This window comes from Apis mellifera, linkage group LG7 (genome assembly GCF_003254395.2).
Source record: "Apis mellifera strain DH4 linkage group LG7, Amel_HAv3.1, whole genome shotgun sequence".
NCBI lineage: Eukaryota > Metazoa > Arthropoda > Insecta > Hymenoptera > Apidae > Apis > Apis mellifera.
The window spans coordinates 9,485,716-9,498,983 of NC_037644.1; the positions used below are offsets into that span (position 1 = coordinate 9,485,716).

The 13,268-nt window shown below is 36.9% G+C and overlaps 1 protein-coding gene across 15 annotated transcripts in view; it reads left to right on the forward strand.

Annotated features, from left to right (window-relative positions):
- LOC406124 (gamma-aminobutyric acid receptor subunit beta) overlaps positions 1-13,268 on the forward strand; it is an 86,682-nt gene that overhangs the window by 29,910 nt on the left and 43,504 nt on the right. The gene's annotated exons all lie outside the window — the stretch shown is intronic.

The following is a 13,268-nucleotide window of genomic DNA, read 5'->3' on the forward strand; positions in this document are numbered from 1 at the left end:
TTAAAGTTTCCATTGATCCGAGACGTTAGTTGATATCCAATTTCTCTCTTTTTCTCGTTTTGTAGATATGCAAGAAATATTGGTACATGGAGATACGAAGAATTACTTTTCAATTTATTTAAATGATATCGAGAAAGAGCAATTTAAACACGTAACCTAAAATAAAGGAATGATAATTTTAAAAGAATCAAAAATGAAGAGGCGAGCTTTCTTCGAGACAAGGAAAGATTCAAATGTATAAATAATCTCAAACTGCTCGTACAACATCTTAATTCATTCTGAAGAACGAGAAAGAATTAAGCGTGATTCGAAAGAAAGAAAAAGAATCGACTAAAAATTCCTCCGATTTCCGAGAACCGGCTTCCTATATTGCTTATTAAACTTTTCCATCCCTTTTCCGGCCTCTACTTCCCCCCAACTTTATTATTATTCCGAAATTCCAGTACGAGATTTTCGTTGGTGGAAAATCTGCGATGACCTTTCGAAAAGAATATAACTACGCTTCTTCTCTTAAAATAGAAGGACGGACAACGCAACACAGAAAAAGAAAGGAAGGAAAGAAGGAAGGGAAAATAACGATGTATGTACGTGTGTACCTTTTTATCCTGTGTGCCGTTTATATATAAGCAAAGTTGGCCAAGGGATGCCTTCGCATCGTGCACGCGGCTGTTTTCGCAAGCTTGAACCAAATATACGTACACAGCCAAGGGGTTAACCGAGCGCGTATTCCCTCTGCCGCTATCGTCATAACCCACATAGAGGGCGTCACACCTCTGAGAGAGAGAGAGAAAGGGAGAGAGAGGAAGGGAGGGCGCCGGGGGTGAGGCCGGTGACGTCAAATTCGCGCACACAGCCTCACACAGATGCGTCGATAAGCTTCGCTGGATGCTGCTGCCTCGCTCCCCTCTGACCCCTATTCCTCCGCTCGCCTCTACCCCACCCCTCTCTTTTTCCATCCTAACTACCGAACTATGACGTAAACCGTTTTGCAAACCGTCCTCCCATTTATCTCTCCGCTCTCTTAATTTCTCCTACCTTTAAGGGAGGGAAAAATCGAGAACCCGATCCGAACCCATCCCTCCCCCAGGTGTGACACGTCAAAGTGTCAAAGTGAAAGGGAGGGATTCTCGAAAAGATGGCTCTCTCTCCTAGCTTTCTCCGTCCCGTTGCGTTAATTTGACGATGCTTGTCACGATCGAGGAGGAGGAGGAGGAGGAGGAAGGGGAAATGAGATTTATTTGCACGAGACGTCGCTTGAAAATTTCTTGCAAAACTAATTGAAATGTCTACGTTTTTTTGGAACGTGTATTTATTAATCGAGACAACTTTTCTATTCTTCTTCGATTTCCTTTCTTCTGAATGAAAAATAAAATAAATAGGTTTCGAGATCGTAAAGTCGTATATATCGTCGAACGAATTTTGAAAAGACATTCCACATAAAATGAAAAATAAAATAAATAGATTTCGAAATCGTAAAATCGTAAGGAATATATATAAATCGTAATATAATTATATAATTCCTCGTGAAAATTCCACACCAAATCTATCGAAAATTACATTATTCACCGAATAGTAGTTTTCATAAAAATTTCGATCGATTCGAGATTATATATCGCGATTACTATGTTCAAACATGAAGAGGAAGCAAGAAACAGTTGGAAACCGGCTCATGTGAGAGAATATCGGTTTATATCTTAACGGCGCGTCCGATTACAAAACGGAGATTCGATTTTGGGTGGGAGCCGACAATGGAGGGAGGGTAATTCATCGCCTCCTTTATTAAAACTCGTATAACGGCGGGCGCGACACACAGTCTCGGGGTAATCGTTTTAATTGAATTTTAAAACGGGTTCCAACGGAAACCGGTTTGGCGATATTCCAAACAGCTTTCTACATCTCCGACTTTCGGCCAATTGTCTTCCGTTCGATTAAAAATCAACGGAAATGGCCGTGGGTATCGTTGGACGCGTCGTTTAACAGGGGGACAATGCTCGGCCTCCCCCTCCCCCGTCCAGACCTTTAAAAATCGGCTTATACATTATATAAGGTCAGTTTAGAAATTGGTAACTCGTTCGTTTTATTACGGAATGATTATACGATTTTCAGATATCTTTGGAAAATGTATCGTTCGATTAATTGATGAAATGAATAAAGAAGAAGAAGAAAACTGATTGTTTCGTATAATAATGCATTATAAAAATAGGACGAAAGCAAATATCCAGAAGGAACAAAGAGAATTCTTGAAATTCTCTCTACCTTGAATTAAAATTTAACAGAGTCGAGTAGTTCGAGAGTCTGCGTATTTCTCGCTGTTAAAATTAGTCACGATACTCTTTCTCGAGAAAGAGAGAATTTTTACACTCCATAAATATACATATATAATAAAAACGAGGTAAAAAAAATCCTTGTTTTAACCACCGCTAAGATACTCTTTTAAACCAATTTAATATTCCAAAAGATAGAGAAAGAAAGAAGATACCATTCGAAACTGTTTTATCTAAAACAATACACGATCTTTCGACTAACAATCCAAATGTTCCAAAATTGAATATAAAAAAATATACCTTTCGAAAAGACGAACGATCGAGGGGAGAAGAAATTTTGAGAGCCAATCGTACCGACTGTTCCACCAATCCTCCGCGCATGATCGATCCCCCCGTGGATTTGTTACGTTGAGATTGTCGACATGGCAGCCAAGGATGAAAAGATTCGCGAAAGCAAAGGGGCACCGACGCCCCTTGCGGATAGTGACAAATGGACGGAACTGGATGGACGATCCGATACGAATAGCCTCCTCCCTTATTTCGAATTCCTTTTTCTTTTCTCTTTCGTTATTTTCTTGACAACCTTCCTCTTCGATCCCGTTAACGCGCGTTATTTATTACCGTATATGAAAATAGCATCGTCAATGAAGGCGTCGTCTGATAATTACGCGCGTGTTTAAGAGAATTTAAACAACGATTGATTAAGGGAGGAAAGAGGACACACGTGATGTATTTGATAAAGAGTGGAAAATTAGAATTAGAATTTTCCTTGTATTTTATGTGTGGAATGAAAGATACGAGAAAAATTATGAGAAAGAAGTTTTAAGAAATTGTCGATAATTTGGCGAAGAATGTAACGAAATTTGGGATAAAAATAGTATGAGAAATTGGTTGTAATTAAGGATGATGATGAATAAAATGGAATCGTTGCGAGGGAATTGAGAGGATAGAAAAATGTTTAATTTATAAACCGATTTTAATTTAGGACGATTTCTGATCTGAAAATCTGTTTATGTTTTATTTTCCATTTGAAAAAGATTTTTATAAGAAAATGATAAAAATCGGTGTGTAAACACGTGAATTAATTTATTTTATCGTATTCATCATGTTTTTTTGGTTGTTGATGTATCAAGATATTTCCTTTTAATTGCTAAATGTAGAGAAACAAGAAGATGGATTTAACAAACGTTTCTGTAATCCTCGCGCGAAATGCCCGATTTTACAAAAATATGCAAAAATATTCACGGTTTAAACGGTTATAAATAAAATTTATTACAATTTCCGAATTTTTGTTCGGCCTTTTATCAATTGTTTCATTCTGTCGAAATGCGAATTCGTAAAAAAAAAAAAAGATATCGATACCGAATTCTAATTTTCGTTGTACAAGTTTAAAATGATTGATTTTAATATTAATGCGTACGGATTCGAAAAAAGATTACATTAAACAAAAAAATATGAAATCTATTATCGATGTGAAAAATTTAAATTGAAAGATATACGATATAAATAAATAAATTGGAATAAAATGTAAAACCGAACTGTAATCGATAACTTTGATTAATAACTTCATTTTAAAATTGAATTTTATTAAAAAAAAAAATAATAATAATAATTTGATTGAATTAACAATTCAATAATTCATCTACCATCCAGCTAACACACAGGATGGACAATAAATAATTTCACCCTTCCCTCCCCATGGATGGGAAGAAAAAAAACAATTCTTCAATAAATAACGAAACAATACGTATCTCTCCGTGTATGCGTCATATTTTATTTTTATATTTAATTTAACCGATATTTTCACTCCCCCACACTCTCACAAATACTTGAAAACAACCGATCGATATAATAAAATATATATAACAAATTACAAAATTCACACACCATTAGCTCAACGCCTATATTTTCGAGACAGAAGGATAATAAAAAAACGGAGGACAAATTCCACCCATTTGCATCGTTTTAAATATGCACATCGCACCCTAAAAACCCGACGAAAAAACACACACCCCTTTTAACGATCTCCCTAATCCCTCAAGGGGGGTGAAAAAAAAAAGGAGAAGAAGAAGAAGAGAACGCACATCTCCTCTCCGTAAAACTCCTTAGCAATGAATTCTCCAAGAGGCGTTAAATAAAACACTCGAGCTTCCCACCGAATGCTCCTCCACAGCGTACGTGGATACTCAATACTTTAACCACTCTTTCCCTTCCCAGGAATATTAAGGAAAAGACAGAAATTTAATCGAGGCTCGTTCGTTAGTAAAAATATTCAATCCTTCCCCTTCTTTCTCAGACAGAAATATTAGTCCCGTTTCAGGGGGATTTGTTTTAGTTTAATTTTGATCGATGGAAAAATGTAAATCTGTATAAACTAAAAAAAATAAATCTGAAGATCATTATTAAATATCCACCAATTAATCTAATTTTAAAAAAAATTATTATTCTTATAATTATTAATCCTATATGTACAAACATTGATGAAATTGCAATAATCGATTTTATATCAAATTGAGATAAACATATTAATCTTAAAATTAAAACTCCAAAAGAATTAATTAATTATATAAAATTTTTTTTGTATTCGAATAAATTCATTCTTATGAATAATTATTAATCGTAATATTCCATATCCACCCAATTTTAATATAATTGAAGTCAAAATTATTGATCCATAATAAGGAGCTTTTAATAATCAACCATGAAATATATAAATAGGAATAATTTTTACTAAAAATGATATTAATAAATAATATTATATTTAAATTTAAATTTAATATTTCTATTAATGTAAAATTTAATCTACGATCAATTCAAATTCAATAAATATAATAAATAATATACAATATTGTGAGTGGCGAGATTAGCTTGAATCACACTACAACCCCCCTTCGTTTGTGCACACGACGATCGTGAATAATTTATAACCCCCCGTGGAGGGAGGAATGATTGGTTGAAAGGATCGAATGATGATCGATACGTGTGTGTCGATCGATTTCGAAGAGGGGGACGAGTGGATGGATAACTTGTTAATTGCGAGAGGGGGATCTTGACAAGGCCGCCACTCGCGGCGACAACGACGTTGCCGAAACTTGGCGAACAAAGGAAGGGAGGCAGCTACTTGTAAAGCGATCGAACGGGCCGATAAACAAAGGACGATTCGTGTTGGCGAAAATACTTGAGGGGGAGAGGAGGTTGAGATGAGATGGAAGTGAGAGACGATGGCCTCTCTCTTCCACGCCTCTCTCTAAGGTTAGATTAATTGGAGGGAGACAAATTTCTTATATTTCGTTAGAGATGTGTGTAACACAAACTTAATTATTAATTAAATTGTATATATTAATATCGAGGATGAGTAAATATATTTCTTTTTAAATATATATTGTAACATTAAAAAATATACTCGTTCTAATCGAAGAGAAAGACACGTAATAATAATTTCCTTCATCGAAAAGAGATAGAAGAGGAAGAAGAAGAAATTTATCTCGTTACAGAACTTATCTAAAGACTATTTTTCTCGGAAGATCGATTAAAGAAGGAAATCGTTTTATCAAGATGTGTAACCGTATTGCAGAAATTGTCTCTCCCTCCCCTCAAAAAAATATGGTATTGAATGGAAGTTAGAGAGATAGATCCTCGAGAGAGGGAAGGAAAGAAATCGGCCACGAGGGGCTGTGCATTTCACTGTCTTGGACAGTAAAGCTGGTTTCTACCAGGCCGGGCACAAATCAAATCGAGGAGAGATATGGGGAGAGGGGGAGGGGGAAGAGGGATTTCGTGGAACGATCGAGCGGAGAGAAATTGTTGGATACACCGCTCGCTACGTGTACTATATGTTCTGCGGCGACTCTTGATCTCTCCCCATCCTTTTTCATCCCCGTTTTCTTGGCAACGGAAAGCAGCGACGAATGGAAGATAAAGCTGTCGCAACATGCGAGATGCTCGACGAGTGGATTCGACGAGGGAGGAGAAAGGATTTGAGTTGGTGCACCCTCGATTCGTAAAAATTGATAAATGGGGGAGGAGGGATGAGAAACAAAACAGGAGAGAATTGTTTCTCGAATTTTGAAGATTAGTGGCAAGATTTCTTCGTGGAATGTTTCATGAAAATAAAAATTCTAATTCTATGAAGCTTAACCACGTTTATTTTTCTTTCATACTCGAAAAGAGATTCTCAATTGTTATTTTTGTCATCGTTTAATTTCCTTCTTCTTTCAAATTTTCATCGCTTGAATTATTTTGTTAAATACATAAATTGCCATTTTATGAAACAAGAGAGATAAAGAAAATTCTTACTTCTGCAGGAAGGAATCGAGGAACAAATTATAAATTTGTAAATTTTCCGCCACGCGGCAACAACGTATGCAAACACGCCATCGAGATGCTCGAGCGTCCATCGACAGCGTCGTGGAAATGTCAGATCACCGGCTAACCCCCTCCCCCCTTCGTTCACGGTTCAACGCTTCCCTTCAGATTGACATTGACAGGGGCAGGGTAACTTTCTTATTTTCTTCTTTTCCTTTCCCTTCCCGCGAGATTATCGACATGAAAACCCTCCCTCCCTTATCCCATTTATTTGCATCCCTAATTTTTAAACGGATATGAAAATGTCAAACGAATATCGAATATCGTTAAGAAGAACATTTAACAAAAAAGAAAACGCATTATAGAATTAGGCCCAGTTAAGACTATCGATTAATAATATTAAAAATCTGCCAAAGAATAGAATAATCTAACGAATTTACCCGACAACGATTTCCATTGATTTTTAAAATATGTTAAGATAAAACGTTTAATAAAATTTTTCATAAATAATCAAACGGGTTTAACTTCTTAAAAAATAAAGGAAATATCGTCAGGCTGCACACTTTTCGAAAAGTAAAAATATATATATATCTCTCGATTCGTTCGAGGAATGACACGAAGCTGCCCCTCCCTCCATGATAAACGAGCGCTAGTAATAATTCCTCAAAGGGGTAGAAAACGTGTGACGTTTCTGAAGCGAGGCCTACAAAAGGTCTTTCAGATTCACGCGTTTCCACGCTTCTTCCGAATCAGCGACACGTCTACCGAATATTCGATCGAAAATGTCATCCATCGAGGACACTCTGCTTAACAACGCCAGAGAGAGAGGGAGGATCGTTCGAGTCGAAGTTGATTAAAGGGGCCTGTAGGCGATGTCGAGGCCTCTCGAGCGAGAGGCGGCGTGGAAAAAAGGCGGGGGAAGGAAGAGGAAAGGAAGAGGAAAGGCGTGAAAGGATCGCGAAATTTGAATAACGACTCGCGGCCGGGATGACATTTCAGAAGTGAAAAGTTGCCGGTGCATTTCTTGGCGCATCGGGGAGGGAACTTTGAGCCGGCCGAATTAATCACACGTGACTCCGAGAACTCCGCATGCCGCGTTTAATCCTTTCGGAATTTACCGTGGCTCCAAGTTTCCCGGCACTTTGCCACTTCCCCTGCAATTAACGTCGCCTGCACCCTTACTGTATCCCCGATATTTTTCCCCTTCTTCTTCTCTTCTCTTTTTTTTTTTCTTCGATACTAACGAGGGAAGCTTTGCGCTAGAGCGACCCCAATCGATTAACGAACATCACCGTATGCGAAGTTTGCGAGGGTAATTTTGGAAAGGTGAAGATTTTAAATTTTTTTTTTTTTTAAATTTCTTCTGAGAAATGTAGGTCTCGTTCTCGATTAACGTCGTCGATTTTTCTCTTCGTTTCTCGAAGTAAACTGGGACTTTAGATAGAAGATTGGGTAAGAATGATTCTAAACAGCATCTCGATGAATGAGGACAACTCGAATATTTTGTAAGAGGTTTCGTCTTGTCGAATAACTTTTGGATTAAGTTAAGATTATCTCTTTGTGGTTTTGAATGAAAATAATTCTGCGAATCTGAATCTATTTAATCTATAGTTTTGCTCCATCTCGAATAAGTAATAAAGTTATATTTAAAAAAAGAATACAAACATCGAAATTAGACGTTAGAACGTTACACGATACAACAAATGCTTTTATACAAGATCAAAAACAAACGTGTCTAATATTTATTCCTGAATTACTATTAATGAACATAGAGGTGTAAGTAGATTATAACGATCCGTAATCAGGAAATTATGTTCCCAAATGATTATAACACGTTCCCTCTCTGGACGTAACGTTCATTGCCGAAAATTAACAAAATTATCTCTCAACAAACGATATAACAACCTTTTCTTTAACTCATTCACGAAAATAATATAGAATAACAACAAAAATAGATTAATTACATTGTATACAAATCTTATCTTAGTTTCTCAAAATGATGGATTGAAAAATAAATGTTCCACTTATGTACAATCTACTAAAAAACAAAACAATTCTCCAAGAAGATGTAAAAATATATTATTGGAATATCAAATAAATAATAAAAATTCGAGCAGAGTGTTCAATTAAAGAAGTAAAGAATAACAGATGGAAAGACTGTTCCTTATCCCAGAGAACCGAGAAGGGGCCCGATCTCTCTTCGAACTTTGAAAACTTGAACTGTCTACACCGTGGTATATTCTGACACCCTCCTCCCCCCTTTTCCAAGAGCCGGTGTCTAATCGATACGCCTAACCTCTGACCTATTATCGCGGTAGAAGTTGTTCGCAGTAGATATCGTTGCGCAAGATTTAGTTCACAGTTGGACTCTTGGAAGTTGCCCCGATATAAATCGAGGCCTCGCCTACGCCCACACACGTGTAGGCACGGTCAAAGGCACTTCCGCGCTCGTCGAGCTCTTTTTTAAAAATAGCAGAATGGTAGAAGCAGGCAGGCAGGCAGGCAGTTCCATTCCAGATCGACCTCCTCTCTTCTTCGCTCCTCTCTTCGATCAAGGAGGGAAAAAAAAGAAAAGAAAAGGAAAATCTCGCGAATACATCGAGGACACGTTTTATATCCCGTCACGCATTAGCCAGTCTTGGAAAGAACAACGAATTTATCTCCGTGGCTTTGCCATCGAGGGAGGAGAGAAGATTTATTTATATGAAGAAAGAAGGGAAAAGTATATTATTGTTCCAATCTTTGCATCATTAGTGTAATTTAATATTATTTTTATTTTTATTGATTAAAAATAATGAGATCGAGGAGGGAACTACTCGAGTATTTGAAGAAGATTGATGAATCTGAAAACTGTCTTTATCATTTGAGGTAAATTTTGAAGAGAATGTAAGAGAATTGGAGAGGATTATAATTTTTTGCGAGAATTGACGAATTCAGAATCGTTTCGTGAACTCTTTAGAGTTAGTTCTCCCAAAAGAAAGTGGAGAACGTAGGAAAGGATCGAAGCTCGTGAAAGTATTTCAACGTTTGGAGAAGATTCGACGAATTTCGGGGAAAGATTGTAGAATTAAAATCTGTTAAAACTTCCAAAGAACTTCCCATCCTTCCTCTGGAATCGCAAGTATAATTGAACCGCCCCAAACTGTCCTAAACTGTTAGAGGCGCAGGGGAGGGAAACACACTGATACCTTGAAAACCGCCGGAACTCCTATATTCCCCAGAGACATTCAGAATCCCTGAAACACGCCAATGCCTCGTGAAACTTCCGGAATCACCAGAGCTCTCGAAACTTCCAAAATTCCGGCAACCTTCGAATCAATCAAGAGCCCTTCAACCTAGTCTTATACCCCCCCCCCCACTTGCCACTTCAAACTTCCCGAGCATAGAATCCACTGAGACATCGATATCCATCCATCTATCTGTATAAAAAAGAAGAAGAAGAACGTCAAATAATAAATAAAATTTTCCTATTTTATATTAAGAGAAAAATTTAATCAAAATTTAACTAAAAATTCTAATTATAGAGTGTATAATGATTTTTAATTTTTTTTAGAAAATATGTATAATTACAACGACTTATTTCACTTCTTAAACACACTCGTATCGCGCAATTAACAAGTTCTGAAGGAAGTAAAAAAAATATGTAAGAGGTATGAATTGGAGAAACAATTTGGTGATATAATTACGCGAACCGCAATTGGAAGCAAAGCATCGATTAACGGTCGAAAGGAAGGTCGGTCGAATTTCCACGATACCCCGCCGAACTGATCCGTGATAATTGAAGCTCGTGCAAAGCCTCGGTGGTACCGCCCACTATTGTCGCATCAGTAAGAGTTAACTTTATCACGCGTACGGTCATTTATTTCACCGCGTTTATCTCGATCGAGCCTACGTTTCACACCCGGCCGACATCACAGCTATATCAGTGTTTCAAACGCTGTTCAAACGCTGTGAGATCTTAATCTAACCGTCGAATGAAACATCTGTTTAAAGTATCCGGGTATGGGGTTATATCGACGATACGCCAATCGATCAATTTCGAATCAACGGATCCGATTCGATCAATCAATCCGTATGAAAATCAAAATTTGTTCGGGGAAGAAACTTTGTTGATTTTAAAAAGGATTCTTTTTTTTTTTAAGAGAGATCTATACGAACGTACACTATTTATTAATATTCATAACATTGCCCAACCTTGTAATTATGTAAAGAGACGGTATGCAACTAGAATGCATTCAAATATTCAACGAATATATACATAAAATATGTCGACATTGTGTAAAATATATGTTAAATTATGTCCACTTTACATTGCAATGACAGATTCACGGAAATGTCATGGATAAAACTTCAAACTTCATGCGGAAAAGGGGAAAAAAAACGTGAGGAAAAATTGAAATATCGTTGAAATCCACTCGAGGGATAGAGGAAACTGTGCCATTGAAGTCCCTTTTTGTTTTATCCCGATATCTCAATCGGTTGCCGAGATACGAAAGTTCAAAGTTTTCATAGCGATTATGAATGACCTATATCTCTTCCTGGAAATGCGTACTACGTTTTTCCAGGAATCGCGTCTGTCGCTCGTCTGCGGTTTGGGATAGGTCAGTGAGGCTAGGTGCGAGCGAGAGTTTCGAATAAAAAGAAAAGGACGGAGACGGTAAACGATCAAAAATTACCCTTTTCTGTACACGATAATATCTCGGGAACCGAAAATGATATCGTAATAAATAAAAAGGCGTTTTAAAGGGGAAAGTTCCCCGCTTCTAATGATTTTTCATTGATTCTCTAGAGATCACTATCTTCGAAGTTATAGCGGTTCAAAGTTTTCCTAATTTTAATAGAATTCGATCGGGTTGAAGGCAAACGATTAGAAATCATCTTTTCTTTACATGATGATATCTCGGGAACCGAAAGTCGTATCCTAATAAATGAAAAGACGTTTTAAAGGGGAAGGTTCCCCGCTTCTAATGATTTTTCATTGATTCTCTAGAGATCACTATCTTCGAAGTTATAGCGGTTCAAAGTTTTCCTAATTTTAATAGAATTCGATCGGGTTGAAGGCAAACGATTAGAAATCATCTTTTCTTTACATGATGATATCTCGGGAACCGAAAGTCGTATCCTAATAAATGAAAAGACGTTTTAAAGGGGAAGGTTCCCTGCTTCTAATGATTTTTCATTGATTCTCCAGAGATCACTATCTTCGAAGTTATAGCGGTTCAAAGTTTTCCTAATTTTAATAGAATTCGATCGGGTTGAAGACAAACGATTAGAAATCATCTTTTCTTTACACTATGATATCTCGGAAACCGAAAATCGTATCGTAATAAATAAAAGAGCGTTTCAAAGGGGACGTTTCCCCGCTTCTAATGGTCTTTCATTGATTCTCCAGAGATCACTATCTTCGAAGTTATAGCGGTTCAAAGTTTTCCTAATTTTAATAAGTTTAATGTATATGGATCGTTAATGTAAAATTTGTGAAATTTCTACAAAAGATTAACAATGCAAAATTTTCTTTTGTCAAGCATCACGGATTCGTTGATTCGAAATCGATTGATTGGCACACCGACCTCATATCTGCTGACCCGTTAAGCCAAACCCGGACAATCTGCATTTTACGTGTCTAACTTAGCATATAAGCTTTCCCTCGTGCACGACTACGTTACACAAATTGTTACAATGTCTCTGGACGGAGGAAATCTCTGGTAAGATAAGAGGAGGGGGGGAGAGACGATAAATTGTCCGCTATTGGAGAAACCTCGTATATTAAAAAGCTATTAAGCGTTGGATATTAAAGAGAGTATCCGTTTTCTGTCTCTCCTTTTTTTCCTCCTTCCATGCCTTTGAAAAATAATTATCGGAGGGAAATGCAACTACCGTGCCATGTGCAGATTTAATCGATGGAATTAAACTCGCAAATCGCAAATTTTTGTATTAATTAGATTTATTTTATTTAACGAATGACGACGAACTTTGAAGAGAATCGTATTTTCACCTTTTCTCCTTTGCAAAAAAAAAAAATTTGTAAAAAAATCAAGTCTTCTTCATTTTGCTATTATACTAAAAAAATAAAGAAAGAATAGGATACGTTTATAGATTTTGAGAGATCCATCCGTTACTAAAAAAGAAAAGAAGAAGAAGAAATTGAGGGAAACGCAGAAGGAGCAACAAACTCGCTTATTTACGTCGTTGAACGAAATACATACAAACATGATATTTGAATATGAGAAAGTTCGTCTGCAGTCGCATCGGCAGTGAAAATATAATTATCTCTTGCCTTTTCACGCCATTGACCATTTAAACGCGGTTGTAAGCGTCAAAAGCATATTATTCGTTTGATACGCGGTTGAGCCGCATTTGCTCGGATTCTATTTAACATTATACATATATACATATATACACATATACACCGATGCACAAGTAAACTAAAGTTCCTCGTCGAATGCACGAACGAAAAAAATTCATGAAAAAAAGAAAGAAGAAGAAGAAGAAGAAGGTTGGCGGAAAACGAAGAGAGAGAAAAAAATAAACGTAACTCGCTGCTCGAGCTACTAGGGATGATGCTCGTTCCAGCGTGCAAGAAAGAAAGAGACGGATGAGAAGAAGTCGGTGTCCTAAATTTAGTAGTAGTAGTAGTAATAGTCGCATCGCTCTTTCATAATTAAAACGCAGTACGCGTGCAGAGAATTTTCTAAAATT